General features: G+C 48.2%; 1 long non-coding RNA gene across 1 annotated transcript; it reads right to left on the bottom strand.

Moving 5' to 3' along the window:
• Positions 1-579: 579 nt before the first annotated feature.
• Positions 580-11,889, bottom strand: LOC140493964 (uncharacterized). Its single transcript, XR_011963808.1, has 2 exons — positions 11,660-11,889; positions 580-2,220 (listed from the first exon to the last, which is right to left on the bottom strand). It is a non-coding gene; the product is annotated as an uncharacterized lncRNA (long non-coding RNA).
• Between the last annotated feature and the right edge of the window lie 2,632 nt (positions 11,890-14,521).

The following is a 14,521-nucleotide window of genomic DNA, read 5'->3' as shown; positions in this document are numbered from 1 at the left end:
CATCCTTCCACTAAACCCGCTGCATCCTACCATCAAGCCAACTGTGTATCTAATTGGCCAAATCCCCCAACATTCCACGTGATGGAACCTTCCAGAGCAGCCTGCCATGTGAAACCTTATCAAAGGACTTACTGAAATCATTACAGACTACGTTTACCGCTCTTCCCTCGTCAACCTTCTTGGTCACTTCACCAAAGGACTCTCAGAAATTTGGGAAGCATGATCTCCCACTCACAAGTTCATGCTGACTGCTCCGAATCAAACCCTGTGAAAGTAATGGGTGCAGTCAATGGTATGCTGTCCTTCATTGTAAGATGATTCGAGTACATAAGTAAAGCCATCTTCCTGCTGTTGTAGAGCTTTGCTGAGAGAGAACTCGGGGCACTCTGTACAGGTTTGATCACTTTTGTAAGGAATGATCTCCTTACCACATAAACCAGTGATGGTATCATGTGAATAAAGTGAAGGAGCTGAGTGTTTAATCTGTAGTACTGTGAGAGACGAGGAAATGGTGATGCTGAAACACGAGGAGTGGTAGCGATCACTTATTTCCAAAAAAGACATTGACAGGGAGAGAAATTCTATACTTTACCCAGGATTGATGGTTTGATTTATTGTCACGTGTATCTCAATACAGGGAAAAACTTTATTTATGAGCAGTGGAGGAAGATCATAGGAAGCATGGCCAGACAGATCATAGGGTGGAAATAGACTTGGACAGGGTAAGGCATACAGGTTACACTGAACAGGACGTGCACTAGACAAGATCAACATGAACAAGATCACCATTATTTGAACTTAGAGCATCCATTCATCAGTCTAACGTGACTTTCCTAACAGTTTATATGCCTAAATTAACTCTCCCCATGTTATTGTGCAGTCGGCGTGTGAACCCTGTACTGAACGTCAGGTTGCTCACAATCCCCAACAGCAGCCACAATATCTTCTATTTGAAACAGGTAGCCATTCCCACCCACTTCTGCCCTACATAGAGAACACCAGGCTGTCTTCTTGGAGATGGAAGGTGCCTTCTTGAGACTTTACACAAGACATATGGCTTCCCTGCTCACCTCGAGAAAACCACGTTAAAGTCCCACGTGTGTATCATAAGCCACGGAGCCAAGAGGAACACCGTGGAGCAATCTCTCTGTGCAGCCTCTGCTCCAATTGTTCATCATGTTAGAGCATCAATTAGGAGACAGTGAGGACTGCCGATGCTGGAGATCAGAGTAGATAGTGGATTGCTGGAAAAGCACAGCAGGACAGGCAGCGTCCGAGAACCAGGAGAATCGACGTTTCGGGCATAAGACATTCATCAGGAATCAGCATAAATTACCTAATTCTGCCCCCGTGTAAGCGCATTGAGGTGGAAATGGCATCCTTCTGTTCCTGTGTAAGTGGCTCAAGGGACTGACTGGCTACTTCCTCGTCCAATTGGACAGGGCCAAGGGCCTGACTGGGTTCCTGTTTGACAGCTCGATGTGCTGACAAGTGTGACAATGCTGCAGCTTTAAGGGGTCATTTTGTCCTGTTTTTTTTAAGAGAGAGATTGAACGATTGTTACCAAGCTGGCTAGTTAAGACCACTTGAGTAACAGTGAGGGAGGCCATCAAGTCTGAATGGGTGTGGCCAGCTCTCACAGATTAGGATCACTGGGTTTTGGTTTCTCAGTAACATCAGAAACTATTGGGGTCTCCACAAAGTTGGAAGCTTTAAGGAATGTCTCCTAGCTGATACTCTCTCTGAATTTTCTCTTGCTGCTGTTTTTAATTCTTGGATTGGAGAAATGTTTGTGGCATTCTGTATCTGAATATTTCTTTTTGCCAAGGGCTGTGTTTATGGGAGTTTCCTATGTTAGAATAGTTCATTAGTAATAGCTCCTAGATCTATTATTCTGTTAAGATGTCCAATGTAATTACATTATTCTAAATTCCTCTTTCTTTGGTTTTGTGTCATCTTTTGTGTTTAAGTAAATGGTGTTTTGCTTACCACCGAGTAGTTTGACCAATCACATTGCATCTGGAACAGAAACTTTACAATTCCTTTAAAATAAGAAAACATTAGAATCGCGGCTACTGCCTTCAAATATTTTCGGGGGGCTCTGGTGTGGTCCATCACACTAGACTCCTTCTCTTCCTGAGTAATAGGCTGAAGGCGCTGAATGGGCTGTCACTGTTCTTCTCCAATAGTGTAAATGGGCTGAATGGCTTCCTCATATTCCTGTGAAACCAGAGTTAGATGGTGAATGAACTCTTGTTTTACTGTGGCAATGTACTGTTACATGAATGTTACTGACACTTTAACAGCACAAGTCTCAATGGAGTCAGGGTCTTGCTGCAATGGACACAGACCAGTTCAGGAGCTGAGGGGGGAAAAAATGTTCCAAACATTGTGGAATCTTCATCGACCATCCCCACTTCTGATCTTATGGTGGGGAGGGTGGGTCGGGGAGACATTGATGAAGCAGCTGAATATCTTTGAGAAAAGGAAGCTGACCTAACGATCTCCGACAGAGGTGACCCAGAACTGAGATGATGAACATCTTACTTTGTGCCATGTTTGACACCAAACACTGGAGAGTTTACTCTGATTCCCATTAAGTCCAGCTCCTTGGTGTCAACAGAAGTTAATCACTGCCTTGATATCGGGGCCAGTCATTTTTACCTGAACCCTTGAGTCAACCTCTTTTGTTCACATCAATAAGCCATGATATAGGAGCAGCAACTGTTTTCTTCAAACAGGTAGGATTGAATGAGTGGATTTCTCTTCTCAAGAGTGTTGGGGAGCAAGATGACTGAAAGTATTTGAAGAGGAGGTAGATAGATATTGACCTGTCAAGGAAGTGAGTGCTATGAATAATTGGGTATGAAAAAGGATTTGAGACCAAGAACAGATCAGCCATGATCTTAGTGAAGGGTAAGGCAGCCTTGGGGAGTGAACGACCTGCCCCTGTTTCTGATGTTCTCCCATTCTATTATTTGAAAGTTAGTGGGTGTTATTTTCATGAAAGTTCTGTTATTGAATGTTGCAGTCAGGGAGACCAGAGGATTTTGTGAGCCATTGCTTGGTGAGGTATGTGGGCTGTAATCACAGTGAATCTGGGTCTACAACATGACCAACAAATGAATCACAAGTTGCAGAGAGGAGGACCTCTGCAAAGAGAGATGAGGGGCCTCTTTCATACCCAGCCTGGGCTTCCCAATTACATTTCCCAAATCACCTCAAACAATGTGGGACAGTCTTGAAGGGCCGAATAGTCTCCTGTGTTTCTGTGCACCAGGTTATAGGAGTAAGTAGCCTCCAACTGCTCCTGTCTAGCAGGTATGAGGGGCTGAATGGAACACAGGAACATGACACTGAGGAGCAGGAGTGGGTCATTAGATACTTTGAGCGTTCTCTACCAGGGACTAAGATTGTGGCTGATCAGGTTGGGGTCTCAGCCCCACTTTCCTGTCTGTGTCCCATTATGCATGATTCACTTCTCTGTCAAATATTTACCCAACGCAGCATTCAATCAATATGAGCATAGAGACAAAATAAACTTCCAGTGAAGAGAATTCTGACTTGACAAGTTCTTTCAGAATTTTTTGTCATCTCTCTTGTAGAATCAGAGAGTCATCCATTAGTCCAATCCGTTCCCTCCAATCAGATATCAAATCTGATCCAGTCCCATTTGCCAGCATTTGGCCAATATTCCTCCTCTCAGATACTTTTAAATGTGCGACTGTAACCGCCTTCAGCACTTCCTCTGACAGCACTTCCTATGTACGCACCACTCTCTGTGTGAAATATTTACCTTCAGGTCCCTTGTAAATCATTCGCCCTCTCCCCTTCAACCTCTGCCCTCTTGTTCTGGACACCCCCTATCCTGGGGAGCATAACGTGGCTGTTCAGAATATCCATGCCCCTGATGGTTTTATAAACCTCTATAATGTCACCCCTCAGCCTCTGACACTCCAGGGGGAAACACCTCAACCTAATCAACCTCTCCCTAAAGCTCAAACCTCCACTCCTGGGACATTTGTGTAAATCATTTCTGCAGAAAACCGAGTTGTACGCAGTATTCTGAAAGTGGCCTCACCAACGTCCTGTACAGATGTAACATACCACCACAACTCCTATACTCAATGCTCTGACTGATTAAGGCAAATGTGCCAAATGTGTTCTGCACCACTCTGTCTACCTGCGACTCCACTTTCAAGGAACAAAATACCTGCATCGCTCGGTCTCTTTGTTTCACAACACGCCCCAGGACCTTATCATTAAGTGTATAATTTCTGCCTTGATTTGCTTTCACACAATACAAAAACCTCGTATTTCTCTAAATTAAACTTCATCTGTCACTCCTTGCCCCTTTTGTCCCATCTAATTGCGGTCTTGTTGTACTCTGAGATAATCTACTACACCACCTTTCTGATGTCATCTGTAAACTTACTAACAATGGCCCAAATATTCACATCCAAATCCTTTACATAATTGATGAAATACAGTGAACTCAGTACTGATTCTTACAGCACACTGCTACTCACAAGCCTCCAGTCTGAAAAATATCCGTCTTCCTTCAAGCCAATTGTGACGAGCTTCCTCTGTATCCCATGTGACTGAAACTTACTCATCTGTCTACCAATCGGAATGAAATACTAGCTATGAAGAGAGGCTGAGTCGGTTCGGTTTATTTTCACTACAAAAAAGGAGGTTGAGGGGGTCCTGGTTGAGGTTTGCAAAATCACAATGTGTACAGACAGTATGGATAGAGACAAGCTTTTTCCCTGGTTGAAGGATTCAATAACGAGATGTCATACTTTCAAAGTGAGAGGTGGAATGTTTAAGGGGAATACACCTGGTCAGTACTTCACGTCGAGGCTGGTAGGCGTTTGGAATGCGTTTCCAGCAGATGTGGTGGAAGCAGGCACGGTAGATTCATTTAAGATTCGTCTGGACAGATGTATGAGGAGGTGGGGAGCAGAGGGAGACAGATGATTAGGAATTGACCGACAGATTTAGACAGTACATTTGGATTGGTTCAGGTTTGGAGGGAGAAGGACCTGTTCCTGGGCTGTAAATTTTCTTTGGTCTTTGTTCTTTAAATGAACACCTTGCTGAAGTCCATATAGACAATGCCTACCAAACTGCCTTCATCAATCTTCTTTGTCACCTCTTCAAAATCTCAACCAAATCAATGCTTTCCCATGCAGAAAGCTATGTTGTCTACTCCGATCAGCCCTTGCCTTCCCAAATGTATGTAAGTCGTGTCCCTCAGAATCCCCTCCAACAACTTACCCACCACTGACATCAGGCTCACCGGTCTATAGTTCCCCAGCTTTTTGGGTCACTGTTTCCTTTTCTAGTCCCACTCCTCCACTGCTCAAAACAAATGTTAAATGTGACCAGGTTGGTTATATCCGATGATATCGATCTCAGACTGGGTCAGTGTCAGTTTTAGGAACAAGTCAGACTAGTTTCTTTAATCTGCTAAAACAACATGTTCATGATCCAAAGCAATGTTACTCAAACTATGGTGGAAAGATGAATGGCAAACTGTTTGGGTATTGCAATTATATAATCAATATTTCCCTTTCGAAAAATGCTGACACACACAGACACACACAATCTCTGCAATTTTAACTTGAAAGAACTTTGTCCAAATATTATTGAAACGTGTGACAAAGGAAAAATTGTGAGATTGTCCAAAACGTTATTCTGCTTCTGAAGATATTGTACTCACACAAGCTACGAGCAATGGGATTTCATCCTGGGAGAGTTTGGATTTGACTGAATTCCCTTTGCTTTAGGCAGTGAGTAGATTCCAGTGAATGCTGGTTAGGGATCATCCAAAGGGTACTACGGTGGTTAGCACTACTGCCTCACAGCACCAGGGACTTGTGGTTGATTCCAGCCTTGGGTGACTGTCTGTGTGGAGTTTACACATTCTCCCCTTGTCTGCGTGAACTTATAATGGGTGATCCAGTTTCCTACCACAAACTGTGTAGGTTCGGTGGATTGGTCATGCTAAATTGTCTGTAGTGTTCAGGGATTTCTAGGTTAGGTGAATTAGTCAGGGGTAAATATAGGGAAATGGTTTGGGAAGGTTGGTATAGACTTGTTGGGCCGAAGGGCCTGTGTCAACACTGCAGGGATTCAATAAAAATAAGAATGGTAATGAAGGTAATGCCCAATGAAGGGTCTCAATTAGATATTTATTACTGAACACCAGAGACGAAGGAAGAGCTTAATTTCTGGTCACAAAACATCGATCACTCTTACCCAACTCTAATGTGCGACTCCCCTCTTCCTGGCCGCTGATTACTGTCCAGCCTCTCCTCCCCACTGACTGTGTCTGCAATCTGTCCCTCCTCCCCCAAACCACACAAGGCAAACCAAGCTCAGGGTCTTTGTGATAATCAAGGCCGGAGTGTGCAGGCCTCCTGGAGAGGGATGGGCACTTTAAAATTGAAGGGGGAGGGGGCGGTGACATTAATATCACTCACTGGGCTGAGGGGTGGCTGATGGAGTTTAATTTGGATTAATGCGAGGTACTGGATTTGGTAAATCAAACAACAGCAGGACCTGTACAATTAAAAGTAGAGCCTTTGGCAGTGCTGTAGTACAGAAACCTAGGCCGTCAGGTTTAATTCTTTAAAATTTGCATCTCATATAGATAGTGTGGTTAAGAAAGTGTTTAACACACTTGTCTTCATTGGTCAGACCTTTGAGTATCAGAGTGGGGATGTCATGTTGTGGTTGTACAGGACATTGGTGAGACCTCTTCTGGAATACTGTGTCCAGTCTGGTCATCCTGCCCGCTCATTCCATAGGCACACCACCCTCTGGGTGAAACAGCTGCCCCTTAGGTCACTTTTAAATATTTCCCCTCTCACCTTAAGCCTATGTCCTCTAGTTTTGGACTCCCCATACCCTTAGAAAATACCTTGACTATTCTCTTTGATATTACTGACGTTGATATTATTAAGTTGGAGAGGATTGAGAAGACATTAACCTGGATGTTGCTGGGAAAGTAGGGAGTGAGCTATAAGGAGAGGCTGGATCGGCTGGGACTTTTTTCACTGAAGAATAGTTTCAGTATCTGAGATGTTTATTGGGGGAGGTGGAGGAGGCAGTCTCGGTGCTCCTTTCCTGGGAAGTGGTGGTGACGATGTGATGTGAGCCCACCATTTGTACCAGCTCGACACAAAAGGGAGATGGCATCAGGGCCACAGCTTCTAAGTTGTGCCGGGAGGAAACAGAACTGCCAGTGGGTTTAAAGTGAGAATTGCCCTTCACTGAACATTGCTCCTTACTCGGTCGGTGGGACGTGGATGTTTCAGAATCTCCACACGAGACGTCCCGGTCCTCTCCGGCTTGTACCAGGGTCCTCCCCAGATGGCGGTGGGGGGTGGGGGGGTGAGGGAACGGATATCGGGCACTCCACCACCTGGCTTGGCCCTTTCTGTCTTTTTCCAGGCTCTTTCGCCTGGAATGGGAGGAAGAGAGGGAGGGAGGGAGGGAGGGAGTGGGTGTGGTCCTACTGTTAGTGTGAGTATCGGTGTGGAGGGGGTCATAGTGAGGTGTCCGGAGGGAGTCAGTCCACAGTGTTGATTCCATGCAGTGTTATTAGTGTGGGGGTGAAGTGGAGGGAGGGGGGGAGAGAGAGAGAGAGACAGAGACAGAGACAGAGACAGAGAGAGAAGGTGCAGCATGAGGCAGTGAGAGTGGTGGACCATGAGCCTTGTTCGGTGGTTGGTGCTATAACAGATATACCGTGAGTGTGAGGGAGGTGAGAGAATACAGTGACCCTTATCCTGACAGAGTGGGGGAGGTAATTGATGCTTGTCCTGTATTGCTGGACATTTCTTCAGACCCCAGATACTGCACTGAGCTGGGTGGGGAGCTCAGACCATGCTCGGTGGGTCTGGTGGTATGTCCCCCTCTGGGAAGAGAATGGTCCCCCTCTGTACTAGCCCAGCCACCAGGACCTCCGTACCCCTGTTGACAAACCATGGTGTAATTGCCCCTTATTTGCCAGGCTCGGGGTAAACTGTCCAGGGCAGGTCCAAACTGAGAAAGCTCAACCATGTGCCCATTGGCCTTTTAAAGATGGCCCCAGTGTCAGGGATCACGGAATATCCAGGGGCATCTGGGTGATGGTGAGTACCTCCAGCCATGAAGGACTCCATTTACAAAGCTGGAGAACAAATGCTCATCCAAAACTCTCCATCATCTGACCTCACAACAATATCCCATTTTCCCATTTTTCCTGGGAAGGCTGGCTCATGTTTCAGGATGTTATCGAAGTGTCCAGCTTTCAGTATTCTGCAACCTGGGAACACATCCTTCCATGACACTGTCTCTCAATCTCCCTCTCACTGTCTATACCCCAAACCCCTCCCATGTGATGATATTTAAACTGATTCCCCCGCTTGGTCTCTCTGGCAGTGATGTTCACACACACAGCACCCCCTTGTCAGGGCACAATGGAGACATGGAGCTGTAAATGGGTGGGAGCTGCACATCCTGTCAGTTCCAGCATGGGCTGCAACTTTCCCCACACTGGGCAGGGATCGAATACAGTATTACTGAGGAATGCACTGGGGTGGGGTACACAGTCCTATATGCTGGGAGGGTAACTATTCCTGGGGTACAGATCAATGTACTGGGGTGGGATACACAGTCCTACATGCTGGGAGGGTAACTGTTCCTGGGTTACAGATCAATGTACTGGGGTGGTGTACACAGTCCTACATGCTGGGAGGGTAACTGTTCCTGGGTTACAGATCAATGTACTGGGGTGGTGTACACAGTCCTACATACTGGGAGGGTAACTGCTCCTGGATTACAGATCAATGCACTGGGGTGGGGTACACAATCCTACATACTGGGAGGGTAACTGCTCCTGGGTTACAGATCAATGTACTGGGGTGGTGTACACAGTCCTACATGCTGCGAGGGTAACTGCTTCTGGATTACAGATCAATGCACTGGGGTGGGGTACACAATCCTACATACTGGGAGGGTAACTGCTCCTGGGTTACAGATCAATGTACTGGGGTGGTGTACACAGTCCTACATGCTGCGAGGGTAACTGCTCCTGGGTTACAGATCAATGCACTGGGTGGTGTACACAGTCCTACATGCTGGAGGGTAACTGCTCCTGGGTTAGAGATCAATGCACTGGGGTGGGATACACAGTCCTACATGCTGGGAGGGTAACTGCTCCTGGGTTACAGATCAATGCACTGGGGTGATGTACACAGTCCTACATGCTGGGAGGGTAACTGCTCCTGGGTTACAGATCAATGTACTGGGGTGGTGTACACAGTCCTACATGCTGGGAGGGTAACTGCTCCTGGGTTACAGATCAATGCACTGGGGTGATGTACACAGTCCTACATGCTGGGAGGGTAACTGCTCCTGGGTTACAGATCAATGCACTGGGGTGATGTACACAGTCCTACATGCTGGGAGGGTAACTGCTCCTGGGTTACAGATCAATGTACTGGGGTGGTGTACACAGTCCTACATGCTGGGAGGGTAACTGCTCCTGGGTTACAGATCAATGTACTGGGGTGATGTACACAGTCCTACATGCTGGGAGGGTAACTGCTCCTGGGTTACAGATCAATGTACTGGGGTGGTGTACACAGTCCTACATGCTGGGAGGGTAACTGCTCCTGGGTTACAGATCAATGCACTGGGGTGATGTACACAGTCCTACATGCTGGGAGGGTAACTGCTCCTGGGTTACAGATCAATGCACTGGGGTGATGTACACAGTCCTACATGCTGGGAGGGTAACTGCTCCTGGGATACAGATCAATGTACTGGGGTGGTGTACACAGTCCTACATACTGGGATGGTAACTGCTCCTGGTTTACAGATCAATGTACTGGGGTGGTGTACACAGTCCTACATGCTGGAATGGTAACTGCTCCTGGTTTACAGATCAATGCACGGGTGATCACTGCACAGTTCCCTGTGCTGGTCACTCATTCTGGTTGAAGTTTATAGATAATACAATCATGTGGTCTGTGCAGTTCCTTATGCTGGATGGATATTTGTTTCAGGTTCACACATTAGTGCCCTGCTGTGGTCTACACAGCTCCCTGTGCTGGACAGATATCTAGTCCGGGTTTATATATCAATGCACTGCTATGGTCTACACAGCTCCCCGTCCTGGACAGATATCTAGTCCGGGTTTATAGATCAATGCACTGCTGTGGTCTGCGCAGTGTTCCACTCTGGACAGATTGCTGGATTGTATTGACCAGTGTAATGGATGAATCTGTCCAGATTGCTGGGTTGTACTGAGCAGGACACTGGCTTGTTCTGTACAGTGTTCCACAGTGAACAGATATCTCCTCTGGGTATATGGTGTCTGGGCTGGTTCTGGGAGGTGGATTGAGAATGTGGTATATCTAACCATTTCACCTGATCTGGCAATGCCTTTAGTTCCCATTCCTGTGATTGGACGCTCCGTCTCACACCCCATTAATGTTACAGTGTGTCCAGGCACAGTACATCGTGTTGGTGGGGTGGGGAGGGGGGAAAGGTCATGGACAGGTCAAGGGGTTCCCCGGAACGTCCTGTCCTCAACATTCTATAACTGTCATTCTCCGGAACGTTCTGTCCCTGACATTCTATAACTGACATTCCCCGCAACGTCCTGTCCTCAACATTCTATAACTGTCATTCCCTTGAACGTTCTGTCCACAACATTCTATAACTGACATTCCCCGAACGTTCTGTCCTCAACATTCTATAACTGTCATTCCCTTGAACGTTCTGTCCACAACATTCTATAACTGACATTCCCCGAACGTTCTGTCCACAACATTCTATAACTGACATTCCCCGGAACGTTCTGTCCCTGACATTCTATAACTGACATTCCCCGGAACGTTCTGTCCCCAACATTCTATAACTGACATTCCCCGGAACGTTCTGTCCCCGACATTCTATAACTGACATTCCCCGAACGTTCTGTCCCCGACATTCTATAACTGCCATTCCCCGGAACGTTCTGTCCCTGACATTGTTTGTGAACGGCCGGACGTCAGTGAATTGAACAAACGATAAGATCCCGAGGGAAGAGATCCCGTTCCAGGGAGAAGGAGACACTGTTCCGAAGGCCCCTCAGGCAGTTAAAGGGGTGAATACGTTTTCCCTGCGTTTACATTTCTTCATGACACAGGATCGACCACAATTTAGACCAAAATACAGGAATTCCCAAACTCCGTTTGTCTTCAGGAAACTGGGAGAGAATCCCTCAGGACAGCAACGTTTCCACCCTCCGTATTAGGAACTGGGAAGGAGTGACCTATATCTGCTCTCGAGTGATCGAGTGTGTGGGAATGTTCTAGAAACCATCTGTCCTTATGGATGTGTCTCTGTGTGTTTGGGGAGGGAGGGATTCTTGTGGTTTATGTCACATTTTTGTCAGTAATTCCGACCTTCCCATCTGTTATTCCAGCTCCAATTATTTTAATAAATCCCTGAATACAGGGACACATTTGAAAATCTCACTGGGTCCCCGATCAAACGGGTCCCTTTGCCTCCAGGCTGATGGATAATGGGTTTGTTTTCTTTCCTCACAGTTAACGTAGTGACCATCTACGTCCTGCTTTATAAAGATTGTGGATTGTCTCCATGTGTCAGACGTTACCTGGGGGCCATGGCAGCGGCGGATCTCCTGGTCATTATCCTCGACCTGATCCTGAGACACATTCCCATTGTTTATCGGGGACAGTTTTATTTCCTGGAGGACTCCGTCCCGGTGTGTAATATCCACGCCGTCCTGCTTTATGCAGCCACTGACTGCTCTGTCTGGTTCACCGTCACTTTCACCTTTGATCGGTTTGTGGCCATTTGTTGCCAGAAGCTGAAAAGTAAATATTGCAGTGAGAAAACGGCGGCTGTGGTTCTGGGAGCAGTGACTGTGCTGAGCTGTTTAAAGAACATTTCCTGTTATTTTATGCTCGAGGCTCGGTATTGGCTGGTGAACCGCCCCTGGTTTTGTGCTCTAACAGACGCTGTTCGATTCTCCAGTGTCTGGGTCACAATCGAGTTCCTCCACCACATTCTAACCCCGTGTGTCCCATTTCTCCTGATTCTGCTGCTCAATGTTCTCACCGTCAGACACATTATAGTGACCAGCAGAGCCCGCAGGAGACTCCGCGCTCACACCAATGGGGACGCTCAGTCTGACACTGAAATGAGAAACCGAAAAAAATCCATCATTTTACTGTTTGTGATCTCGGCCAATTTCATCCTGTTATGGTCAATGTTAATGCTGTATTCTATTTGGAGACGGATGTGGTATTTTGGATATCGGTCTGTGTATCTCGATGCCTTTGTGCAGGAATTGGGCTTCATGCTGCAGCTCCTCAGTTGCTGCACAAACACCGCGATTTATGCCGTGACCCAGACTAAGTTCAGGCAGCAGCTGAAGAATGTGCTGAAATATCCCTTCACCCAAATCCATCCATCCATCAAATTCCCTCATTAATCACACCATCCGGGATTTTCTCATTTCAGTTCAGTGTTTCAGCGATGGAGCAGCCTGTCGCTATGGTAACAGACTGAGGGTAGCGCTGGTTTGTGCATCCTTATCCCACAGGGGGGTTACAGGGAAACATTTCAATGTTTCTCACAACTCAGAGGCCAGTGAGAAAAGGCACCATCCCACTGACTGGATCCATCACTTCCATTTGTAACCAATAAAAATGTTGATTAAAGCGTGCCGAGCAGCAGTGACCGATGTTGTTGTGTGTCTTTGTGTTGGAGAAGCTGAGCTGCAGAGAGACAGACTCAGCCCCAAGTCCTGGTCCTCAGGGAAGGGGAGGGTACCGCGCCCTGAGCTCAGGAGCTGGGTTTAACTCCCTCTGGGTTTAACCGCCCCCCACCCCACTCCAACCTGGACTCCCCAATTGCTCACCCCCACTTTTCCTCCTCAATTCTCTCCCTCTCTCTCTCTTTCTGCACACTCTCTCTTTCTCACCACCTCTCCCTTTCACTCTCTCTGGTCACCTCTCAGACAGTCCCCAACCCCGGTTTCTCCACCTGCCTCCACTATTCTTTCTGCCTCACTCTCCCCCTCTCTCTCTCACACCCCTAACATGAGTTTCTCCACTTGCCTTCATTCTTCTCTCTCCCACTCACCCTCCCTCCCTCTCTCTCTCCTGCCGTCTCGGTCTCCCTCTCGCAATTCCGTCTCTACCCGATTTTCCCCACATCCCAATTCCCACATCTCTCGATCATCTCACCACCTGCCCCCCCAACACGCAGCCTCACCACCAACCCCCAGTCTCTGGGTCAGAGGGAGAGGGAAGGACCAGGGAGACAGTGTGTCAGAGAGATAGGAAGGGCGGGACAGGAGGGAGAGAGATTCAGTCAGAGAGAGACGGAGGGTGGTGGGGAGAGAGAGACCAAGGTAGGGGGATCGAGAGTGAGAGAAGATGGAGAGAGAGCGAAGGAGCAGGGAGAGACAGAGAAAGAGAGAGAGAGAGGGAAGGGAGACATAAGGTGAGGGAGGGAGAGAGAGGAATAGGGGAGGTCATAATGAGAGAAGGGTCAGAGAGAGAGGGGATAGAGTGAGGGGGACAGAGAGAGGGTGATAGAGAGGGGTAGAGATAGAGAGGGGTCATAGACAGAAGTGACAGAGAGAGAGAGGGGGACAGAAGAGAGAGGGGACAGAGAGAGAGGGGGACAGAGAGAGAGGGGGACAGAGAGAGGGGGGTCACAGATAGAGTGACAGAGGGGGGGACAGAGAGAGAGGGGTCAGAGAGAGAGAGGGACAGAGAGAGGGGGTGACAGAGAGAGAGGGGGACAGAGAGAGAGGGGGACAGAGAGAGGGGGGACAGGTAGAGAGGGGGACAGAGAGAGAGGGGGACAGAGAGAGAGGGGACAGAGAGAGAGGGGGACAGAGAGAGAGGGGGACAGAGAGAGGGGGGACAGGTAGAGAGGGGGACATAGAAAGAGGGAGACAGAGAGAGAGGGGACAGAGAGAGGGGGACAGGGGGGGGAACAGAGAGAGGGGGGCAGAGAGAGGGGGACAGAGAGAGAGGGGCAGAGAGAGAGGGACAGAGAGAGGGGGGACAGAGAGAGGTGGACAGAGAGAGAGGGGGACAGAGAGAGGGGGACAGAGGGGGGGAACAGAGAGAGGGGGGCAGAGAGAGGAGGACAGAGAGAGAGGGGCAGAGAGATGGGGGTCAGAGAGAGGAGGAGAGAGAGAGGGGGGACAGAGAGAGAGGGGGGCAGAGAGAGAGGGGGCAGAGAGAGAGGGGGGACAGAGAGAGAGGGGGGCAGAGAGAGAGGGGGCAGAGAGAGAGGGGGCAGAGACAGGGGAGCAGAGACGGGGGGACAGAGACAGGGGGGCAGAGAGAGAGAGGGGGTCAGAAAGAGGGCGACATAGAGAGAGGGGGACAGAGAGAGAGATGGGGAACAGAAAGAGCGGAGGACAGAGGGAGAGGGGACAGAGAGAGAGGGACAGAGAGAGTGGGGTCAGAGAGAGAAGGGGACAGAGAGA

This window comes from Chiloscyllium punctatum, chromosome 23 (genome assembly GCF_047496795.1).
Source record: "Chiloscyllium punctatum isolate Juve2018m chromosome 23, sChiPun1.3, whole genome shotgun sequence".
Lineage (NCBI taxonomy): Eukaryota > Metazoa > Chordata > Chondrichthyes > Orectolobiformes > Hemiscylliidae > Chiloscyllium > Chiloscyllium punctatum.
This window is presented reverse-complemented; position numbering and strand designations above follow the sequence as displayed.